Source organism: Gavia stellata, chromosome 8, assembly GCF_030936135.1.
Source record: "Gavia stellata isolate bGavSte3 chromosome 8, bGavSte3.hap2, whole genome shotgun sequence".
Classification (NCBI taxonomy): Eukaryota; Metazoa; Chordata; class Aves; order Gaviiformes; family Gaviidae; genus Gavia; species Gavia stellata.
The window spans coordinates 14,668,371-14,690,527 of NC_082601.1; the positions used below are offsets into that span (position 1 = coordinate 14,668,371).

The 22,157-nt window shown below is 41.5% G+C and overlaps 1 protein-coding gene across 3 annotated transcripts in view; it reads right to left on the minus strand.

Moving 5' to 3' along the window:
• Positions 1-22,157, minus strand: part of RALB (RAS like proto-oncogene B) — a 54,127-nt gene that overhangs the window by 13,475 nt on the left and 18,495 nt on the right. The window contains exon 1 of one of the 3 annotated variants that reach the window (XM_059820188.1): positions 14,812-14,822. The exons of 1 other annotated variant lie outside the window; for it this stretch is intronic. The gene's annotated coding sequence lies outside the window, so the exon portion shown is untranslated. Of the gene's footprint in view, positions 1-13,664; positions 13,720-14,811; positions 14,823-22,157 lie in introns of those variants that run through there. One more of the 3 variants, XM_059820187.1, reaches the window with a different exon arrangement.

The window sequence follows — 22,157 nt, forward strand, 5'->3', positions numbered from 1 at the left end:
ATCAAACTGTGCCACCCTCAGTAAAAGAAATGTAACCCTAAGCTCACCAACTATTTCAGCCTCCCTTGTCTTACCTGTTTAGATTATAACATCTCCAGGTTAACTAAGGCCTCCTGCTGTAGAGAAACCTGCACAATGTTGTGTCATGCTTGGCTAGTCCCTTGAAACTGAGCACTTCAAGGCATTTTTTTTTTTTATAAACAACAGCTTTATAAACTCCGAACTTAAGCATCAGTTCACTAGTTTCTCCATCCTCTCCTCAGCCTAAAGAGTTAAACTGTTCAGAACATTGATAAACAGGATTAGTTTACCTAATACCAAGATTCAGAGACTACTACTTAATAACTACACATATTTCAAGCCAGGTTGCATTTTTACATCCCTTTCACCTCACCTGCATTAAGACTCCACCGTTGTACAGTCACTTAAAGAAAGGAAAGAGCACTTGTCACTTCACAAGAAAGGAACCCATTTTGCTACAGCCCACACAAATACATAGGAAAAACCCATGAGAAACTTCACTGCCCACCTGTTTTCCAATAACTGTTCTGTTACTGTAAGACCCCTCAAAGGCTTAACTGGAATTGCTTCTAGTTCTTCCAGTTCAGTGAGAGATTTAAAACCAAAATAAAGCTCTAAGCTCAAAACTGCTGAGATCAGCCCTTGTTCTTTCACCATGCAGCTGATATCTTTGGACATTTCTTTTCATTGCTATCCTGCCACTGAAAGCAGCCATTCTTTGGATTTTAAAACAGGATTCTAGAAACCCTTAGCCCAATAGCTTGACAGAGGAGTTTTGTTAAACCCTTCAGATACCTACTTTTAAAGGAAAATCTGGGTATTCAACCTATTAAAGATTTAATTATGATGTCATCAAAAGCAAGCACAGAAAGCACAAGGTTTTGCAACAGTATTTTAGTGATCCTCATTTATCAGAATATGAATTAGAGGCTTTGAGGTGTATGGTTCTGCGATATGCCCACAAGAATGCAGCCACAGAAATTCCCTGGATCACAAAACTAATTAACAATCTCACTGAGCTATGAATTGTAAGAGCTCCTCAGCTGTTCTGAGGTTATCCAGAAAATATTTAAATACTGAAATTCCATTAGCTTTCAATTGACTAAATGCTCCAACTGGTAATTTAACTATAAAAAAAACCAGTTTGAGATTAAATAGCATATTTAATGTAACTGAAATTTTTATGATATGCAGGCTAAAAATAAAAACGCTACTGTATCTTCTTTTGCTGTGCTAATATCTTACCTCTTGGCATGTCTCCAGTTACTGGTTTTCAAGCTAAACAGAGATTATGATGTGTTTGGCAGAAATTCCTGCTTGGGATATCCTGTATCCTTCCCCACATACTGCTGGGTGTTTCTCCCTTCTCAGTTGTCACTAAAGATTTTTCTGGGCCATGCTTAATCAGATCAGGGAATTCATGCAGCTTGAGATGTCTTGCAGAGCAGGATGGGGCAGCAGTTTCACAGCCCCCATTTATATCATCCAATGCTGCTATCACTATCCTCTCTTCCTCAGTCCCCTCTGCCCTGGCTGTTCAAGGCCATCTCCTCCTGTAGGAAAGCCATTCAGCATGGCTGACTGAGTCTGCCAGTCAGATCAGCAAGGTCACATGCCTCAGTACCACTGCTGATGCGAGGGAAGAAAAACAGTTTGTACAATGGAGGCCAAAGAAGGTAGAACTACTGCAGCCAAAAGGTTACTTATATTGCTGCAGAAACAGGGAAGGTCCCTGACCCTGTTCACACTATGCTCCTTAGACAGGTGTGCTGGTGCAGCTGACACCCTGCTGCAGTGTCTGGGCTGAGCCCTAGAGTGAAACCCAAGCCTGAGACTGGCTTTTGGTAATCAAGCATTTTCTCTGTGCAAGATCTATTAGTAGACTTGCAGTTGTAAAGATAAGGGCACTGGACAGGAAAGTAGAAATGCATTTGGAAAACTTAATACTTTATAAAATCAGGAGGAAAAGTAAGAATTTAGGGTGAGGAACTACCTTACTCTGTACGCATGAAATGTATACTCTTTACAGACTGGATCCTTGTTGGAAGAAGTGGCAGCCATACCCCTTTCCATGTTACAGGAAAAACTGCAGAATTAACACATTTACTTGATACACTGAAAGTTACAAGCTTACACTACAGTAGTTTCAATCAGTTAGAATTAGTTACTAATCCCACCCAAAAACCAGAATTGTATCTACATTTGAAAACATCGGCTGTCACAGCTACTCTCTAGCAGCTGCTATACATACACTGCTAGTTAACAGGCACAAGAAGTAAGCCCAAGACAAGTAAATTCACAATGTTGCAGCAGTTTAAGGTTAAACCAGACAATAAAGCCAGACCATGATTCTTTCCTATCTCTTACAAGGCTGGGGAAAGGATAAGCACAGGTTGAGGAACAGTTTTAATTCAGGAATTGTATTTCATCAAATTAATTTGATTAGAGTGTTAGCTTCCAGAAGAAGTAAGACTGCAGCCTGTATAATGAACTTGTACTGCAGGAGAATCCTTAGACTTGCTCATCTGGAGCATACCATATGCAGTATAAAAGCAGTATTTTAATTTACTTGTGATCAGGAGTCTTCCCTGCATGCATACACGAGGAAGCAAGCATTCCACACTGGCACTGGGACCCAGAAATCACACTAAAATATTCTAACACTATCAATAGCATCAGACATCCAGCCACTGGATGCCAGCCAGTTAAGATTAAGAATTCCTGCTAGTGATCCTAAGTCTTCATGCCATATCTTACTTTTCAATATTCCACACATTTGCATGCAAAGTCATCTTCAGCTCTCCTCTTCGATTAAAATTGTTTAATAAGATCAAGTGATCTTATTAAGAGTGGACTTACTATACAAAGGCACATGCCGTTATAGAGAGTAAGGTCATGAAGAACAGAAGACTCCCAGATGCATTGCTACCTTAACCAATCATTGCCCTAGCAACCTACAAAGTCTAGCACACTGTTCTTTGCTACAGGTTATAGCTAGACTTGGACAACCCTACCTTTTAAGGCTATCTTCAGATTCGGGTCACCAGAACAGCGATCTATTTTAACTATGAAATACCTGTATATAACTCAGCACATTGGCCCCCTGCCATCCCTGCCAAGCACAGCCCAACTTCGCTTATGAGTTTTCAGAGAGATGCATCATTATAGCTTAGAAAGCAGTCTGACAGCAGCAGGTATTTACTTGCTAGATAGAATTCTTAAATATATGCCTTCTCACATCACTCAGTAGATGATAATTCTAGATTATTCATTACAAATAAATAGACAATATCTTACATGTTAGCTATACTTTCAAGGTAATAACCTTGCTTAGAATAATCTTGATGTCCAACAAAAACTGGAACTAAATCCTATCCAAGTCTGCAGCAAGGTTGCATATTTGAACACAACCATCAAAGATTTAGTCACACGAAGGACTCATTCTGGTCAGTCTGAGCATCAGAAGAGTAGCAGTTTAAAGCAACCCTTTAAACTAAAGTCAGGTCTTCTGCCGAACTAAAATACAGGCAAATGCATACATATACCTGTTCCTAAGGGACTACATATCTGGGTTTTTTTTAGGATTCCCTTAGAGTGAAAGAAAGATATCTGAGTAACTTGTTTCTCACCAGTACCTAAGTAAAAAGTACTATTTAAGGGCAGTCCTTTCTCTTCTTAAGGCACTGCAGCACCCAAAAATCACTTGCATCTATGTTTGACTAAATAAGGCTGCAAAGGTCATGATATAAAGTTAAAGTATTAACAGCCAGTTAACAACTGTATAAAGAGATTATCACTGCATGTAGGCATCCCAACACAGTACTGTTCTGCTATACTGCAGCCACATGCAGTTCATAAAGCCTTGCAGATCATCTTAGTTAGAGCTTGATTACAGACACTAGAATGCAAGCTTTACTTCTGCTGCTTCATTTTGGTCTTGGGGCATCTTTACACTGATCTGTATAAAATGCCCATTTCATTACAATTATTCTATTTTTGTCACAGGCACATAGTGTTTAGGTAGGTGTCTCCATTTCCCAGCCCAATAAAGCAGTGCCTGTTTCCCCCCCACCCACTCAGTCTTTAGAAATGCAAAGACCATTCAACAAACAAAGGGAGGAATCATGGAAGACAGCATTAAAGAGACTATTAGAATAAGAGGACAGAGTTACACAAAAGCCTTTCCAATTTACTACCAAGCTAAGACTACGCTATGATACCGAGTTGATTCCTGCATAAAGAAAACACACAGCTCATCTCAAAATTGAGGCCAGGAAGTGGAAATGCAGCTACTTGGTTGTGCAGTAATGCATTTGTACAACTGCAATCCCCTAGTCACCTATGTAAGTCGTTCTAAGTGGACAGATGACACTAATCCAACTATGTTTGTACTAAATTCGTGTATACTAATGCATACAAAGCATTGGAAATACTTGCAAGAACAGAAGCTAATGGTTGTCTCCACTGCTGTTCCACTTTATCTGAACCATACTCTTCACAAGGTGAAGTCCCCTAGGATATGATGCATGGAAATAATCTACAGAGTGCTGTATCCCTACAGTCATTAGATGAGTCATCTCTACCCAGACTACCTCATGGAGGAAGGAGATAACTGGCAGTTTCCCCTACAGGATTCCTTATAGATCCTAACGGGGATCAACAAAAACAGAGACAATGTAATGGTGGGAAAACTGCCAATGCTCCAGAATGCATCAACTTCCCAGGGAGAGTACCATAAAAATCCATGTTAACAAGTCAACTGTGACATTGCTTAGTTTGTATTCATGCTGCTACAATGTCAGAAAATGCAACTCATGACTCTACCGAGGCACAGAGAGACCTAACATGATACTGTGCCTCTGTGCCTTCAGGAGATCATCACTATTTGGAAGCTTGAACTTCTGTCCTGAATGCAGCATCAGCTCTAGTGACACTGATGAATGCATGTGGAAGAGACAACAGCAACAAGGTGGAGAGATCTAGAATTACCCCTCCTCATAAGTACCTGAGCAGTTTGGTCCCCACAACATTGCCAATGAGAACAATCATCCTTTTAGAGCAGTAAGGAACTTGCACAACAGGCATCTTTGAGGATTAAGAGGCTACCACACTTGAGAACCTTTGTAAAACAACTTAAAGTACTGTTTATAGAATACTCTGCCTTTTAAAGCTAGGTTACTCCAATCATTTTGAAGTAATCAAAGTGAGAGTGTCCTCTTAAGTCCACAGAAGCTATGCAGCAACTGGAGACATGTTTAGGAGGTTTCTTACCTGTTCTGGTCTTTAGAGGCTTTTGACATTGTTTTCTAGAGATGGTGTGTACCTTTCTTATTAACAGCATGGTAGAATTGCAGTTTTAATGTTATTTTTAGATAATAATTCTTTTAGATTCTATCAGTAGCCTTGCTTCATTGGGTGCAACCCACCAGCTCTGCCATGTTATTGTAGCATCCTGTCCCATGTCAGTGACGAACTAGTTAAGCACAAACATGCTGCTTCCCTTCCCTAACCAGCAGCATTACTTCTCTTCACCAGAAGAAGCAGCAGGTACATCAAGCTCACAAGCATTATACACTCCCACAATGGGGCATGCAGCACCACCCTAAAGTAAAGTTTCTCCTGAGAAGTGAAGTCCCTCAAGGAAGGTCCCAGTCCGTCACAGTCCCCCTAAACTCTTGCACAAAAGGTTTAGTATTTAGATAAGGTAGTTACCAGTCAATGCAATACAGTTATTAATACTTTAAATTGCCTCACTGTTTCACAGATGGCACACAAGTATCATAGTTATACAGAGTTTTATGGGGGGAAAAAATAAGAAACCATCATCCCATTTTCCGTATTACTCAGAGCTGAGCAACTAGCAGATTATACATAACGCCAAGCAGAATATACTTTTTTTCAACAACACAGTGTTACCTGAAGTGGAAGTCATAAGACACTGGTGCCATTACAGCTAAAAACACTTCTTCTGTAGGAGATATCCAGCCAGATCTCTCCAAGCACTTTCAGGAAGCCTCTGGGTCTAGTATTAAGGCCCAGAAGACACATTGCAGACAGACTATAGCAGAAATGGATCTACCACACTGCTCTCATCCTAGCAAGAACTTGCTAGGAAACCTGATAGAAACCTTCTACAAGCACAAAGACTGAGTTAATACCATTAATCTGTATTACTATGCTAAGAGTTTGTCACTGTGGTGGTAACTGTCTGGTTGCCTAATTACTTAGGGCAAATTATGACACCATTTCTCACACAAGTCAACTAGGCTCATACCAGAGAAATGACACTCAGGCTACAGAGTTGTACAACAGCCTCACTCCCATCGACTTGCAAAGCATATTTCCACTATGCTTTCTTTGAAAGCTCATCCATGCAGGACCATGCTAGTCTTCAATACACAGCATACACCAAGTCCACCAAACCATTGCTAAGAGATAATGACATTTTTCAGATAGTTAATCTAATACAAATTTTTAATCAGATCTCTGGGAATATAGCAAATACAACAGACAAGTCAAATATCTCAATATCTCAGCTTACGCAATGTCTTAAGTGGCACACTAGAGTTCAAAATAACCCAAGATTCAAATCCGGTATCAGTACAAGGTTACACCACCATTTCAGTTCTCACTTCAGTGGATAACCTGCAGCTGTATAATCCACAAGGATGTTACCACTAACATTTATCTAGCAAATTCCAACAAATAGGGATTCAGCCATAAGCATGCTACAGAGTTGCAGGATTTAATTCTTCAGCTCTCATGAAATGTTACCCAGCCATGTTTCCTCCCCTCATCCCCTGTGCCCCGATCCTTGAGCTGTCAGAGCTAGCCCATTGGTTTTGCAAACATGGCACAGGACATTGCAGACAGAGGCCATGAGCTGCTACCACTGCTCCCCCAGAAGATGGATCTTGCTAGACCACGCTATCTTTAGTTTCCCCAGTGAACTGGATGCCTGGAATAAATTAGAAGCCCAAACACTTGTTTAGTTTGGCTTAGGTACTAGCAGCAGAAGCAACTGTCTCTGCCCATACAATTACACTTCTTGCTCCTTAACTGAAGTTAGTGTCTCAAATTCACCTCTCCATTTGGGGAAATGTACACCACTGTTGTGCTCACATTTGATGGAGGTAGGTGAATAATAAACCCCTACTCTCAGCTTACTCTTAAGCATAGAGTCCCACCTCCCCAGGGGCACTGGGGAATCATCATCTCCCTGTAGCCTCTGAAAGTACTACCACTATTTTAAGCACTCAACTGAAGGGTTCACAGATGTATACTATGAATCACTAAGCTCCCTCAATCAGGCACACCACACAAGTGCCAAGCACTGAATCTTTTCCCCCAACTTTCAATCAATGCATTTGCATCACACAAAGCAACAATAGTGACATTTAGCACTTCAGATAATTACTAGTTATCCATAATTCATCTGCTGCATTGAGTTGCCTTTAAACAGATTTCTTCACTCTAGTTTCCCCAGTCAGGAAGAGCGAATACCACACCAAGGTATCCAGCACATACAAGCAGCTACCTTTCTACTGGACTAAGAACAGATGTTTTAAATAACAAAAAGACAAGTAGTTTTCCAGTCTACTGTATTCACATACTTCATCTCAAAGTCAAAAGCAGTATTTCTATCTTTAAATAGAATCTGGATTATTACACCAGTACAGGGGTCACATGCAATTTCAGTATCCCTACTTTAAGTGTAAGTTAATAAAACTAAAAAGCTGTGGGGAGTTTCCCTCATGGGAGAAGAGCTATTCTTGGTCTCCCTCACAGAGAATGTTCTGCCTACCACTATGAAAGCATTTACAGCCAAACACATGCTCTCCAACCACAGAGCCTCCAGAGGGCTGTAGAAGGAAGAGTGGCACGATATAACATGCTTGTTGATAACAGTCTGCCACCCAAAACCATAGTTAACTCAGAACCACTTGACTTCAGAGAAATTAGGACAGATTTAGTTCAGTACACTTCCCTCTATGACCTAGCAAGTGACAGGTCACATTAAAATACAGAACCAATGCAGAATATAAACTATACATTTATCCTTGTGTGCTCTTTTGAGACATCTCCTCTCTCCACAGAGTACATTACTAGAATAAGAAACTACTATTCTGATACACAGCCAGCTCATCTCATAGCTCTCATGTCTTTCCTGGGAAATCAGCACAACAGGGTGCTTCTGTACACTAATGTGTGCTGCACGGGGAACAAAGAGGAGATGTTGGGGGTCTGTGTGTAGTTGCAGGGACCATAACTTCACTGGGATCACAGGCATGAGCTCGGATAGCTCTCATGGTTAGAGTGCTGCAGTGGATAGCTGCAGGCTTTTTAGGACAGACAGGCCAGAAAGGCAAGGCAGGAGAGCTGCCCTTCCCATGAGAAAAGCAAGAATGCACAAAGTTCTACCTAGGGATAGACGATGAGCCAGTTTATGGGTCAGGATTAGCACAGTCAGCAGACAGGCTCCAGAAGTGTCTTCCAGCCTCAGCAACACTACAATTCAAGTCTGTGCCCCTGCAATAGAGTTGCTTTAAATCTTATTTGCGGGGAGTCTTTGGAAGTGGAAGGCCTATTTGACCACTTGCACAAATAGTACAGCAGAGCTAAAAAAACTTACAGCAAGTCCTTCACAACTAACACTTAATTAGAAACTTTAACTAATATTTATTTACAAGAGTATAATAGGAGGCATGCTCATCAGATGATAGCTATTAATAGAAGGCAGTGATGAATACTTAAGGAAAGGGAGTGAGACAAGATCACTGCTTGATCCCTGTTTTACAAACTAAATGAAGATACAGATGTACAGTATCACCACCAGTCACCCTACTTATGTCGAATAGTTTTTTGAATTAGTTTGCTTACATTATAGCTTCAGAACAGATTCAACCTATAAAGCCTACTTTGACTTTAGTTGGCCTTATAAGACAAACTTAAAAGTAAATTCTCAATGAGCCTGCAGAATTGTTTAAAAAATTAAATTGCTTCCTAAAATGGGTTTTGAAAATGGGAAGGTAGAAAAGGTAGAATGAGAAATAGCACCAGTTTCAAGCACACATTCCTGTCTTTTGAAAGGCTATTTCTTTAAATCGCTTGGCTAGTCTATTTTATGATATGGTAGATAGAAGCAGAAGGCTACCATGAAAGTCAGTCAGTGAGACTTCTTGGTGACTACACTAATGAGAATTCCTTACCTACCGAAAACGTGATCTCACAGTAAGCCAAGAACATTAAATAGCAGAAGAGTACCATCATCGGGAGGAGTTTCTTACCGCAGCAGCAGTTTAGTGGAAAGGCTGTATCAGAGATCACTACATACTTCAGAAATAGTTCATTCTAATCAGGGAACAGCTTCCCCAATTAGCAAAACCACCTCTTTTCTGGTAAGCTGAGACAACTGGCATGCAGCTTGATCTAAAAACACTTCACTCATTATATGTCTGCTTTAGAGTGGTGCCCAAGGTAGTGCCCTGCTGAGCAGGGCAGCACTAACCTTATAAACCAACTCGTTTAAAAAAAGCCACTTTAGTGTTCTGCAACATAAGGGTCCAGAGTTCAGGTAGCTCCTACAATTAAACTTTTAAAGTGCTTTGTCATGTTTTGAATATAATCCTGTAATGCAGTATTCTACAATAATCTTATCTGTAAGGTGGGATTCATTTTTTTAACCTGTGATTTAAGCCACTAGCTTGCAAAAAAACTGTCATCAATATTAAATCTAAATTGGAAACATTCTTTAACACGGCCATCTACATGAACAAAACCATATCCAAAGTTGGGGCTAAGTCTAGGTCTCCAGTACTCTTCTGAAGAATGATCTTTTTCACTACAGGTAAAGATACATACAGAAAGAGCTAGAAACCGGAGAAATCACAGCATCTGCTTAACTCAGCATGTTCTCAGCTTTCCAGTTCTACACTTGGACTTCAGATGAGTTCTGCCACATTCTAAATTTAAGAGGAACATATTAAAGACTCCCGTTCCATTGCACTTTTAGAGGCCTAATACTAATATACATCAACTGACAGCAATACTAATTCACAGAGTAACAGTTGACAGGATTAAGGTTTTAACAAATGCTTTTAATAGCAGGACCAATTTTTCAGTCTTTGACTCATGATCCTGTGAAGATTCCCAGTCAGGACTGCATTTCCATTAAGTCTCATATTCCTGTAATCAACCATTATTTGCCCCTTTCTCAACCACTTCAGCAAGCATTAGTAAGGCTATGGGCTCAAGATCCCATATAAAACAGTTGAAAGTGACTGCTCTAAGCAAGCACTTTGTCACCACAAAGATTCAAATAGCTACTTACACAGCAGCCTAAATAACATTCTCACATTACATGACTTCATGACTCTCATTTTGACAGGTCTTGAAAAACACATTTGCACATCTCAGGCATAAGAGACAAAACAGATCCTCTAGTATTACTATTAAAGCAGTATTTGGAAGAACATGAAGAGACAAAGCATGAGTTATATGACTTATCTTGCTTAAATGACAAGATGACTTGATGTTTCTGGGGCAGGCATGGATAAAAGTTGCTTAGTCCTGTTTAACAGGCTAAAAGGAGCCATCAACAAAATGATTGCTCTTTGGCAGCTATCAACAAGTACTTTTAAAATATTTGCTCCATAGCCTCCCTATCAAGAGCCAGATATCAATTGTATCTTATTACAAAAGCAACAAAATTGATTATTACCACTAGGAGAGTGAAACACCCAAGATTGTTTGCTGACCTTGCCACTCCACACAATAGCAGGTAACAAGCAATGGAACCTTATCACCACTGCTTGACAGTGGTGCAGAATAGTTACCAGAGACATGAAGGTGGGTGAAGAGAGAAAACCCAAAGAACTTAAGGTTTTTATGAGCAGACTAGTACTTCGAAGTCAATACAGAAAGAGTTTGAGAACACAGTTACTAACCTGGTTGATAATTAGGATCAGCACCATTCTTAAGTCAATCATGCAAAAGTTACTTGAAGTCAGGCACACGGGGTGTGAAAAGCAGCAAGCACACAAGACCCACGCTCACCTACTTCTGTGGCCTCCCCAGCCACTGCCTTTCACTCAAACTCCCAGAGACCACTACTCCCATCGTGAGTTGTTTGCTCCAGGCACAAGACACCTACTGACCTTAGGCCCTGTTTGTTTGTCTTAATACCACTATGCACTTGCATTCCCATGAGTGCTTACTGCCTGCACAGCTGTTATGAGAAACATGCTCCTCCTTCAGTACCTCTGCTAAGAGGCCATTAATGCAGATTAATTCATTGTGTAATAGAAAGCAATTCACTTAATCAGTAGTCAGTCACGTGGAGTTTAAATCTAGTTAATAAGTTTAACTTGATAATTTCTTAAAGTGCAAGTATCCACAGCATGGAAAGTGAACAGAGTTTACAAAACAACAGGACAAGAACAATCTACAAACCAGATTCCCAAACCATGATGTTAAGGCTTGTTCTGCTACATCACTTGGCCACTTCTGCTCTGTTCACAGGACAATTCTGTTGCTTGTGAAGCCTGGTCTCCAACACTTCCCAGAGAAGCAAGCCATTTTATCCAGCATTTGGTCAAATAATAGTTAGTGCTTAATCAGTTAAGTTGCCACTGAAAAAACTTAGAGCCTGAAAGAGGCATTAGATTGCAGAATCTATATATCATTCAGGATTTCAGTGTGCACATCTGAGTTGTCTAGGCAGTGTCCCATCATTACTGCCTTGATTTGATCAAAGTGTCTCAACGGCTCTTCTACCCAGACATCCAGTACTACTGCACTGACAATTAGAGACAAGTTTGAGAGTTTTAAAGGGTGACCGAGAAAGGGTATTGTCTGGTCAAATTAAGCTTTCAGTTAAGAGGTTTTGTAAAGCATTCCAGCTAAATCTTTAAACTCGACATTCCTCTGCAGCATATACATAACACCAGTGAAAATAGGTTGGCTTCACTTTTCTCCAGGCACGCAAAACAGAATCAAGTTGGTCTACTCCAAAAGAGGTGTAGAACAATTTGCTACTAAAAAAGCTAATATAGGAAACTTATTTAAGGAATCGAAGAGCTTTCAGACTACTCCTGTAAATAAAATATTTAATACAGGAAGTAAATGTAAGAACCTCTACCATGGTAAGTTGATATCATCTGATCATAAGCAAAAAAAACCCCTAAGTTCAGTGTACAGGGGACAGAAGTGATTAAAGCAGTAGATAAAGCTATTTTAACAAGTCTGCTATAAGTGAATAAGCTGTAAAGATGCTACTGCCAAGTAAGATTGAGCTGTTGCTATTAAATTCTCTACAATAAAGTTATTTTCAGCCTTCAAGCAAACTACTTGCAAGAACCAGAAGTCTGGTTCCCAGTTGTTAGTTCTTCTCTCAGCTTTGATAATTTCAGCTTGGGAGGGACTTTAAGGCACCTAAAAAAAAGACAGCTTTTCCTGAAAATCATGGCTTTGAGGATGTCCTTGAACAGACAAGCACTTCCCTCCCCCTCACAAGAGAAACAAGGATCTCAGAACTAAAGAAGTAATGTAGAGAAGTAATGTTTGGACAGCTCAACAAGCAAAAAACTACCCAGACTGCAGACTTCAACTTTGAAAAAGGCAAGGCTGGTCCTAGTGCAGGTACAGTCTCCCTGCTCCCCTTCCCCTACAAAAATACCCATAGGTAGTCAAGACTAAGTCTCTGTTCCAGGATCAGAATTGATTCAACAGGGTCCAGCAGAAAGACCAAGTTAGGCCTCCACCAGCTGTTCAGGAAGCATGACTGGGCTGCTTTGTCCCACAACCACTCTCCGTGCCCTTCTCCAGGTAAGGTCACACTCAGGCACCACCTTCCTCCTCCAAGATCTACACCAGTAAGGCTGGAGGGAGAATAAATAGCAGCACAGAGAGAGCCTGGACAGATAACACAAGATCCCTCAGAAACTTCTGGTTCAGCCGAAACCGACAGTATCTCAAACCCTCCGTTTACCTCACACAGATGAAGAAACGTTATCACTTATCCCAGAGCAGCCAAGGGAAGGCAGAGAAGCCTGCACAGAAGGAATTCGCCAGAGAAAGTAACACTCAAGGCCAGCTTCTCCTCCCCCTCTCCCTCCCCCGAGCCCCACTTGTAGATACAGATCACAACAACCACCCAGCTCCGATGACTCCACCTCGGCCCCAACGCCACTGGGACGCAGCAGAAGTAGCCGAACTCACGAGAGAGGGGCTGCGGCGCAGCCGAGCCTCACCGGCTCCCACGCAGGCCCAGGACACAGGCTACACGCGAGGCACTGCTTCCCCCACCTCGCTCCTCACCCCCACAGCTTTCCGAGGGCCGAGGAGCCGCGTTCCGGGGCAGGAGGAGCGGCCGCGCTCCCCTCGCCCCACGCACCCGGGAGGAAGAGGGCTGCCCCGCACCCGCGGGTGACACCTCCCCTCCCTCTCCACAGAAAGGGGGGGAGGACGGGAATGAGGGGGGTCAGCCACATCCCCCGGCCGGCGGGCCCAGGCCCACTCAGGCCGCGGCCGGGACCCGGCGGCTCCCGCCTCCCCTTAGCGAGGAGAGGACAGGACAGTTGAAGTCCCCGCAAACCTGAAGCGGGGAAGGGGCCGGGGTCGCTCCGAGGCACGCTCCCTCTCACCTGGGGACTAAGACCCGGTTCCGCGCTGCGGCTCCAGCCCGGCGCCCGGCTCCGCTTTAACCGCCGCCACCGCCGCCCCCCGCGCTCTCATTGGGGTGCCGCCGCCCGCGCACCCCCGCCGCGCACTTCCGCCCTCGTCGGCGCCGCTCCCGCCGGGCCTGGCAACCCGCGAGCACGCGCCCGCCCCGGCACCGCCTCCTCCGCCCGCCCGGGGGTCACGTGGCGCTCACGGGCCAATCGGCTTGTAAGGCGGAGGGGGGGCGGGGCGAGGGAGTGGCCGCTGGCGCTGAGGCGGAAGGGCGTGGGGGTATGCGGGGGCTCTGCCGTGCAGTGGGTGCGCCTCCCGGGCACACCGGTTGTCGGCGGAGTGTCTGGAGGTGTGTTCGGGCTGCTGAGGTGGCGTTTGGCCCTGTTCGCGCCGGGTCCAGTCCTGTCAACGGGAGCAGCCAAAGAGCAGCAAGAAGGGGCTGCCCACCCCACTACTGCTTCTGCCTGTGAGGGAGAGGGGCCTGTGGGGAGCTGCTGTAACGTTAGTTCTCCCCACAGTCCTGTAGAGAGCCCTGCTGGGGAGGCCGAGCCCATAGACCCTACAGGCTCTGTTTTAACCCAAAAGAGGTTAGGAAGGGCTGTGTCTTAAATACATCACGTATTTTAGTGCAAATTCTACTGATGGCGGCAGAAATTAAGAATTCTGAGCTTAAAAGGCAAAGGAATGGAAATGCCCCTGCTTCTCTAAGTGTTGAGGGTGCTGAGTGCTTTATTTTATTAAATCGTTGTATGGCAATACTGTTGTGTATGTGTGCGGCACAGAGCAGTTTTAACTGCTCAGGAAAAAAAATGTACCGGCTATTTCCGTATTTACTGCAATTCTTTCTTCAAAATCTATCAGTCCCCGAATCCAAATTATCTCTGCCCAGTTCTAATGTTACCAGTCACTGTCAGACAAAGCTGTCTTGCCAATTACAAAGGAAAACATGCCTTTTCTCTCTGCTTTAATTTGGTTAATTTTTCTAGATTTAAATGTTGACCCATTTAAATTCCACACACTGAAGTTAGAGTGAATATGTTGGGTAAAATTCTTCCTTCCAGAAAAACAGCGCTTTGCATGATAACACCCACTTTAGGAAACGATGGAAGTCATTATTACCAGTGGTCTCGGGGTGTTCAGATCCTCTGGGACAGAAGTAACAGGTTAAATAGTTGTGTTAACGCATGCTTTCACATTGGGCCTCTTTGTAGCCTCCTACAGAAGAGAAAGGGAAAGAATTAATTACCTTCTACCACTATCTGTTGATGGCTGTGTGAAAATGTATTTCGAAATTGGAGAGCATAAAAAAGGCCTCTCACTTAAAGTAAATGGAAAGAAAAAAAAAAGCAAAAAAATAGCAATCCAGCTTTATCAAAGTGATAAGTGAAACAATGGCCTATTGCCAAAACAAAATAAAATGGAGGAGGAGGAACTGGAAAGCGATCTACTGTAACCTGTAATTTCAGCGTTGGCAAAAAATGTCAGGAATTGGAAAAAGGAAGTTACAGAGGCAGGAAAAAGTAGGTGTGTGGCTCTGAGAAACAGCTGAGTACTTCAGGACTGCATAAAAAGGAAGTATTTTCTGAATTTCTCCCGTCTTGAAGGAAACCAAGTTTTCTGCACTGTTGATATGTTTGACAAGGATTGACATCATACTTGCATCGTCATCAGTTTCTTCTCCTAACTCAAGCACCAAATTTTAGTTAACCCCTTAGGTGGAAAAGTGACTTTCTTTTTTCGGGTTTGTTTATTGGGAAAGGTCCCAATTCCAGTAATTCTTCCCTGCTGCATTATAGATTGTCTCAGATTAAGAACAGCATCAATATTCACTCTGCCTTAGAAGCTGGCAGACTGAAAGCGATTTACTATTTGATGCCATCCATGCAGAGAAGGAATAAGCAGAGAAATAAATACTGTCAAATGTGAAGGAATGTTGTTTCATAGCTAACGCTTAAATTATCCAAATCTTGGTATTTCTAGGATTATGCATGAATTGTTTTTAAGATAGATTTTGTGCATTTGTGTGTAGTCCTAAAAGAAAACAAGTAAAAATTCATTAGAACTGTTTCCTATTTACTCTGTAACTATGTGTCTCCATGGCCATCTTTCATGTCCTGCAGGCAATGTAGTGGGACCAGTTGCTCTGATGTGACTATTCACAGAAGATAAATATTTTCAGCAAATCATATCTATGAGATGAAACTACCAAGAACCTGGGAAGATGGGTCTTTTCAAACCAAACACAGTATTAGCCTGCTGCCCATACCACAGTGCTGACACTTCCCCTTTTCCCTTGTAAAAAAGGGTTGAGAAATTAACCACATCCATCCTGCTTTTGCAAATTGTTTAGGGGAAACCTACTTCTTTGTAGTAATCCAGTCATGAGAAAGAACATTTGTCTGATGCCACTTTTTGAATCGTTATGCATGTAGCCTGGGATATTCTCCATGGTTACCATAGGTGTTATAGATATATTTTTGCTTCAGTACTTTAGGAAGAAAAATTCTATAGAACAATTTAGGGGAGAAAATTCCTTTTGATTGTCATTTATATTGCATTTATTTTCTTCTAAGTGTTTTGCAGACAATAAATGTTCACTGTCTAAACAAGTAAAATTTCAGTAAAATGGAAAAATTTATCTCCAGCTTTATCATGCCATAATATGTTTTAAACTGCAAATTCTTAGAGAAAGGGACAGTATTTTTGATGCATGTATTTAGTTTCTAGCCCACTAAGAATGTAACAGGGCACTCTGTGTCACTGCTAGAGTCATGAACAACAGTAGGTGTGGTGGGATGACTGAGCAGCAAACATTTTTTCTTTGCAGAGATTAAGACTCATGCTTCCCTTCTGAGCAGTTCTATTTTGTAAGTAGAAATGTATTCTAGAAAGATGGTTAGCTGAAACAAGAATTAGCTGAAATTAGTTCTGGAAACCAGTAATGGGAAAGATGTAAAACCCAGGTGTATAGCTCTATTTGATTTTTACAATTTTTTTTTTTTAATTGTGGAAGTAATTGACAAAGAAAATCAAGGAGATGCATGTAAGGAATTAAATGGAAAAGATGGTAGTAGACCCATTCCTAGTAAGATGGGTGGTAGACCCCCAAATGTAGCCCGAGTGCTGCAGGGAAGAGGGGAGCTGTGCGAACTTTATGGGATGTATTGATCAGATCCCAAGGATTACCATATCCACCACTGCTGAGGGGAGAGAGACTAACATTGTTATCTCATCTCCCTCTTCTTTCTGACAAATTCTTGCTAGATGGGACTGGCAGTTGCCTTGGCCTCCATGTTTGTCATTTACACTTATACAGTGTTTGTGTAAAACCACCATCTGCATACCTAGTTCTCCTTTGACAGTGTTTTATAGCATCTCTGTCTTTTTTTTTTTTTTTTTTGAAGTGACTACAGGAGGAACAAGGTAAGGAGCCAGTTAGGAAAAATGTCTTTGAGGAACTATAAGGCCTAGCAGGCTGCAAATGATGGACAGAAGGAATTCCCTGTTCCTGCAGGGAGCATGTAGTAGTAGTCTCAGGGGTAAAAAGAAAGGTATATAAACTGATGAGGAACTTGGAGGGAGGATCTTGAATTGCAAGGGAATCAGTGCTACCTAGGAAGTCAGTCTTTGCAGATTTATTGATGTCCTTTGCAGTCTCTGGCAATAACAGAAATAAGAGGCAGATTCTCTTCTCTGCTGACATCTGAATGCTGAAGAGGGACAGCTGCAGGACAGGTACCTGATTCACAACTTTTACCCTAGCCTCAGTTCACAAAAGACTGAGAAAAGAACTGTTGCCAGTAATAACCACAGAGAAGTCAGGGGTCAGTGGAGAAAGAAGGGGTGCTGCCACATCTCCAGCACTGAGGCTGAGCCAGTAGCATAAGAACAGGCTAAAGCAGCAGGGAGGCTTTGTCCCTCTCTGAAGGAATTCTCAGTTACACACAGCCAGTCCCTTGTACCACCTCTGCAGCACAAAGCAATGGTGCAGTGAAGGTAACCAGACCCATAAGTTTTTATTAATTTATTCAATCCAAAGCCACTGTAATTTTTATCCTACTTTGTAAACCATTTTTTAATCAAAATGAATGCTAGCGTAAAACTGGGGAGAACAAAAGAAAGCTAATTGGGGAAAACAGAAAAAAATGCTATTGGATTATCTAGAATGCTGTGATGTCCTTTTTGTTCTCCAAATACATTTTTTGTATGTGCAGACTTCAGCTGCCAGAGTTAATCTAGGCTCAGATAAGTTGTCAGAAGAGGTACATGTACATAATGTGCACTCAGACAGAGTTTGTTCTAAAAAATAATTTAGTCAAAGATTATTTTCTCTTTGGGCATGGCTAGTCTAACAAGAACTACATTATACAGATTATTTGTATACTTAAGAGAATGAAGCTGACCTTGCCATGATTTATGAATTTCAGCATTCAAAAACCATAAAGCAGTAAACTAAAATATATCAGAAACAAACAACAGTAAATGAAATATGACTGTGGTTTTGGCCTTGTAGGAGTTTATGATGTTTTGACTATATAATGCAATTCGTTTTTGTTACAGACAGCAGGAAGTCACCACACTAAAATAAAGTTCACTGTCAAATCACCTTTCCATTTCAGATACAGCTGGGATTTGTCAGGTTCATATCACAAGGTCATTTTTAAGGAGATTCTTACTGACATTTTGTGAGGCAAGGGATTTCACGTTACAGTTTTGCAAGTGTTACTCTTCTGATCGTCATGATTATCAACCACATGACAGATTTAGCGCCTGATCTTGGAGCCTTTACAGAAGGAGCTAAGTTTATTGTAAATATCTTGATAGCCAAGAATCAAAAAAAGAAAAAATAGAGACTTGTAAGAGGTCAGGTAGTCATATTCCATGGACCAAAGGCAAGATCAGTTATACGTATGTAATTTTTGTCATGTATTTTTTGTAATGCAGTTAAGATTGTGGTATCATCAGAGCAGTTTATTTAAAATATTGGATTACTTTATCATAAAAAAAATCAACAGCATTTACCTTAAATGTCACTTACTGCAGTTTACGCATGTTAATTAGTTGCATACTGGACATAGCGAATCAGTTATTTTTTCCTTTTTGCATCAATCTGCTAAATATTCAAAAATCATTATTTTTTCACTCCTCAGAATTCTTTTCTTCCTTAAGAGAACACCTGTTTTTTAAGTTGTTTTTTATAGGTCATGTTTCCTAATTGCCAGTCACTCTCTTCTTTGGACTCCCTCCAGCTGGCCCACATTTCCTGAAGTGCACTGCTGAAGCAGATGTATTAATTAAAGCTTTACCAGTTATATGTAGGGTAGAAAGCATACTTTAATGTCTTACAGATAAAGTTGAATGTGATTATCATTATCACACTGAAGTCAGTTGTGTAAAAACTGGAATTATTTCGGAAAAAGATAAGGCAGGGGATTTTTTCCAGAATAATAAGGCAGCTAACATTATTGCAAATTTTGCTCACTGAGTTGAACAGTGCTACCTTGCTGAATAGCTGCTGTTGGAGATTTGAGCATGCTTAAAAAAATTTCATGTTAACGGATCTTGTATCCCTTATTTTTTAATCAATTTTTCCAGATGAAATTATTGACAAATAAATTAATAATGAAAATTACTGACTTTGATAGCAACCAGCATTCTAGCAGGGTGAGATCAATACTTCAGAAAGAAGATTTGTCAATTAAAATTACATAATTTTTAAGTACCTGCTTCTGTCTGCAGTCTCTAATTAAGTTGAGGTAACTTAGAATGTGGTTAAAATGTCCTTCTGCAAATTAAAACAGAGCATTTTTTATGCAAACATATTCTTACACCATAAAAGCCCTTCATATTTAGTCTGCTATCTTCATTGTTATCAATGCAGTTTTCTCTTTTCAATGTTTAATTGCAACATCTATTGCAAACATTTGGGAGCTTTGATGCCCCTTTACCATTTAAGTGGCAATAGAAATTTTTTTTTTCCAAGCATCTCACAATTTATAAGAGGGATCTTGGGACCTGAATTTTATAATAAAAAGTGAGTTATTGTTATGATAGTACTTTACTTATTCATCAATGGCACACCTTCTAGAATTAACTCTGATATGACTCAGTGGCTAAAAAATCAGACTTTTCTTGCACCTCTTGAATGGAAAATCTCTTCTGGAAATCCAAGTTCGGTATGAAGTGGTTTGGTTGGTGAAACCAATGGCTACAAATGTTGTCTACCAAAATTCCTCTTCAGCTGCACTTTGCTACAGATTCTTTACTCCCTAAACTTATACAATATAACACTTCCTTGTTCATTAGTTGCTGTATTTAAACTCAGAGGTGAAAGCCTCAAAAAAGTGGGTAAAGTGGGTATTGTGGGAAATCTGCAGGAACTTGTTCCACCAGTGAAGTTTATGAGGGAGTTTGTGTGTCTATGAATACGCTAATGTAAGTATCATATTGTTATGACATTACTTTATTCTCAGTTATAGAGCTTTCTAAGAACATAATACAGTCATGTGATAATATTGCTGCATTTGAGAAAATGTTCACTATTGAGCTGTTCATATGTAAGTTTACACAGCATTCTTCTCTAGAAAAGACATGCTACTTGTGGTTGATAGCCTAATTCAGTCTACAAACAGCCTCTCCTGTTTTTTCGTGTTAAATCGATAAGAGTACAATATGCTTTATGTTAGAGGATTAAGGAAAGTAATTTGAAAATAAGCATGCATCGTATCCCATAACATTCTGGCTTCAGTTTTGTCTTTTATCTTTCCAGTGAACAGTAGCACATACTTAGGATCTGTCAAAAGAGTCAGAGATTAACTTCTTAGAAAAGACTATTTGCTAGAAGCTAATTATGTCAGTAGTAGCAATTTACTATTCAACATATTAATAGAGTAATTAATAGTCAACCTGTTAACTAATTAATAAATAAAATGTAAATCCAAAATAAGTATCTTTTCTGATGCAATTTACATTAAGCTTCATATTACTTTGAAAAAGCTTGGGAGGAGCTGTATTGGTTTGTGGGGTCCTCAGTCTGCAAAAGTAATGTACCGTGGCCAAAATGTAAGTATGGGACTCCAGCAGACACTGCAAGCTCACAGCCCAAGCTTCTCTTCAATCCCCAAGTTTTTTGATTTCATTGTGATTTATTTCTGGAAAACCATAAAAATAAAACAGAAGCACCACGTCAAGCTATAAAACTGAAATAATTTCCAAGAGCCAGGAAGTTCTGCGTTGAGACTTCTGATACTGTGGATAACGTGAGGAAGCAAAAGTGCAATATAAGGAGAAAAGAGCCTTTGAGTAGAGAGAGAAAGAGAGAGAAAGAGAGAGATATATGCATATATATGTGTGTACACAGTCCTCTGTTACTACCCCACCTTCTCAGGTCCTCTTGCATAATAGGTACGAGGCTCTGCAAGTGGAACCAAACAATGACGAGGATGAGGGTTCACCTGGCTTGGAGGTGTCACCAAGGTTAAGCTGGCCTATGCCCTGCATAAAAACAGCTTCCATGAGGAAAAAAAGACGGGTCATTGCCATAGGGGGCTCTCTCCCGAGGGGAACAGAAGGCCCGATATGCAGACCGGACCGACTTCTTAGGGAAGTCTGCTGCCTCCCTGGGGCCCGGGTTAAAGATGTGACAAGAAAACTTCCTACCCTGGTACAGCCCTCAGATTATTATCCATTATTGATTCTTCAGGTAGGCAGCAATGAAGTTGCGACAAGAAGCTCGAGAGCGATCAAGAGAGACTTCAGGGCCTTGGGACGACTGGTCAGGGAGCACAAGTGGGGTTCCCCTCCATCTTTCCACTGGCAGCGAACGACGAGGGAAGAAACAGGAAGAGCCAGCTGATCAATACCTGGCTCCGAGACTGGTGTCACCGGCAGAATTTTGGATTCTTTGATCATTGGTCGCTCTATACGGCACCAGGCCTGCTGGCAACAGTTGGGGAACGCCTGTCTCTGAGGGGGAGAAGAATCCTGGCACAGGAGGTAGCAGGGCTCATTGAAAGAACTTTAAACTAGATTTGAAGGGGGGGAAGGAATAAAACCAGGCTCGCTGAAGATAAGCCTGGGGGTGGCACGGCAGTGTTTGAGGGGCGCTGCGCTGGCAAGGACCTTTGAACTGCTGTCTCGACAGAGGTAGGGGATGGGGACCCATGCGGCAGCAAAGACGTAGGAGTTGTTGATGTGCTGGAAACCAGGGAAGCACCTGAGATCAGTCACATAGGAATTAGGGCTTCTCTTCCCCAAAAGCTGGCAGGATCAATAGCCCAGCTAAAATGCGTCTATACCAATGCACGCAGCATGGGCAACAAACAGGAGGACCTGGAAGCCATTGTCCAGCAGGAAAACTGTGATATAGTGGCCATCACAGAAACAAGGTGGGATGACTCGCACAACTGGAGTGCTCCACTGGAAGGCTACAAACTCTTCAGAAGGGACAGGCAAGGAAGTAGAGG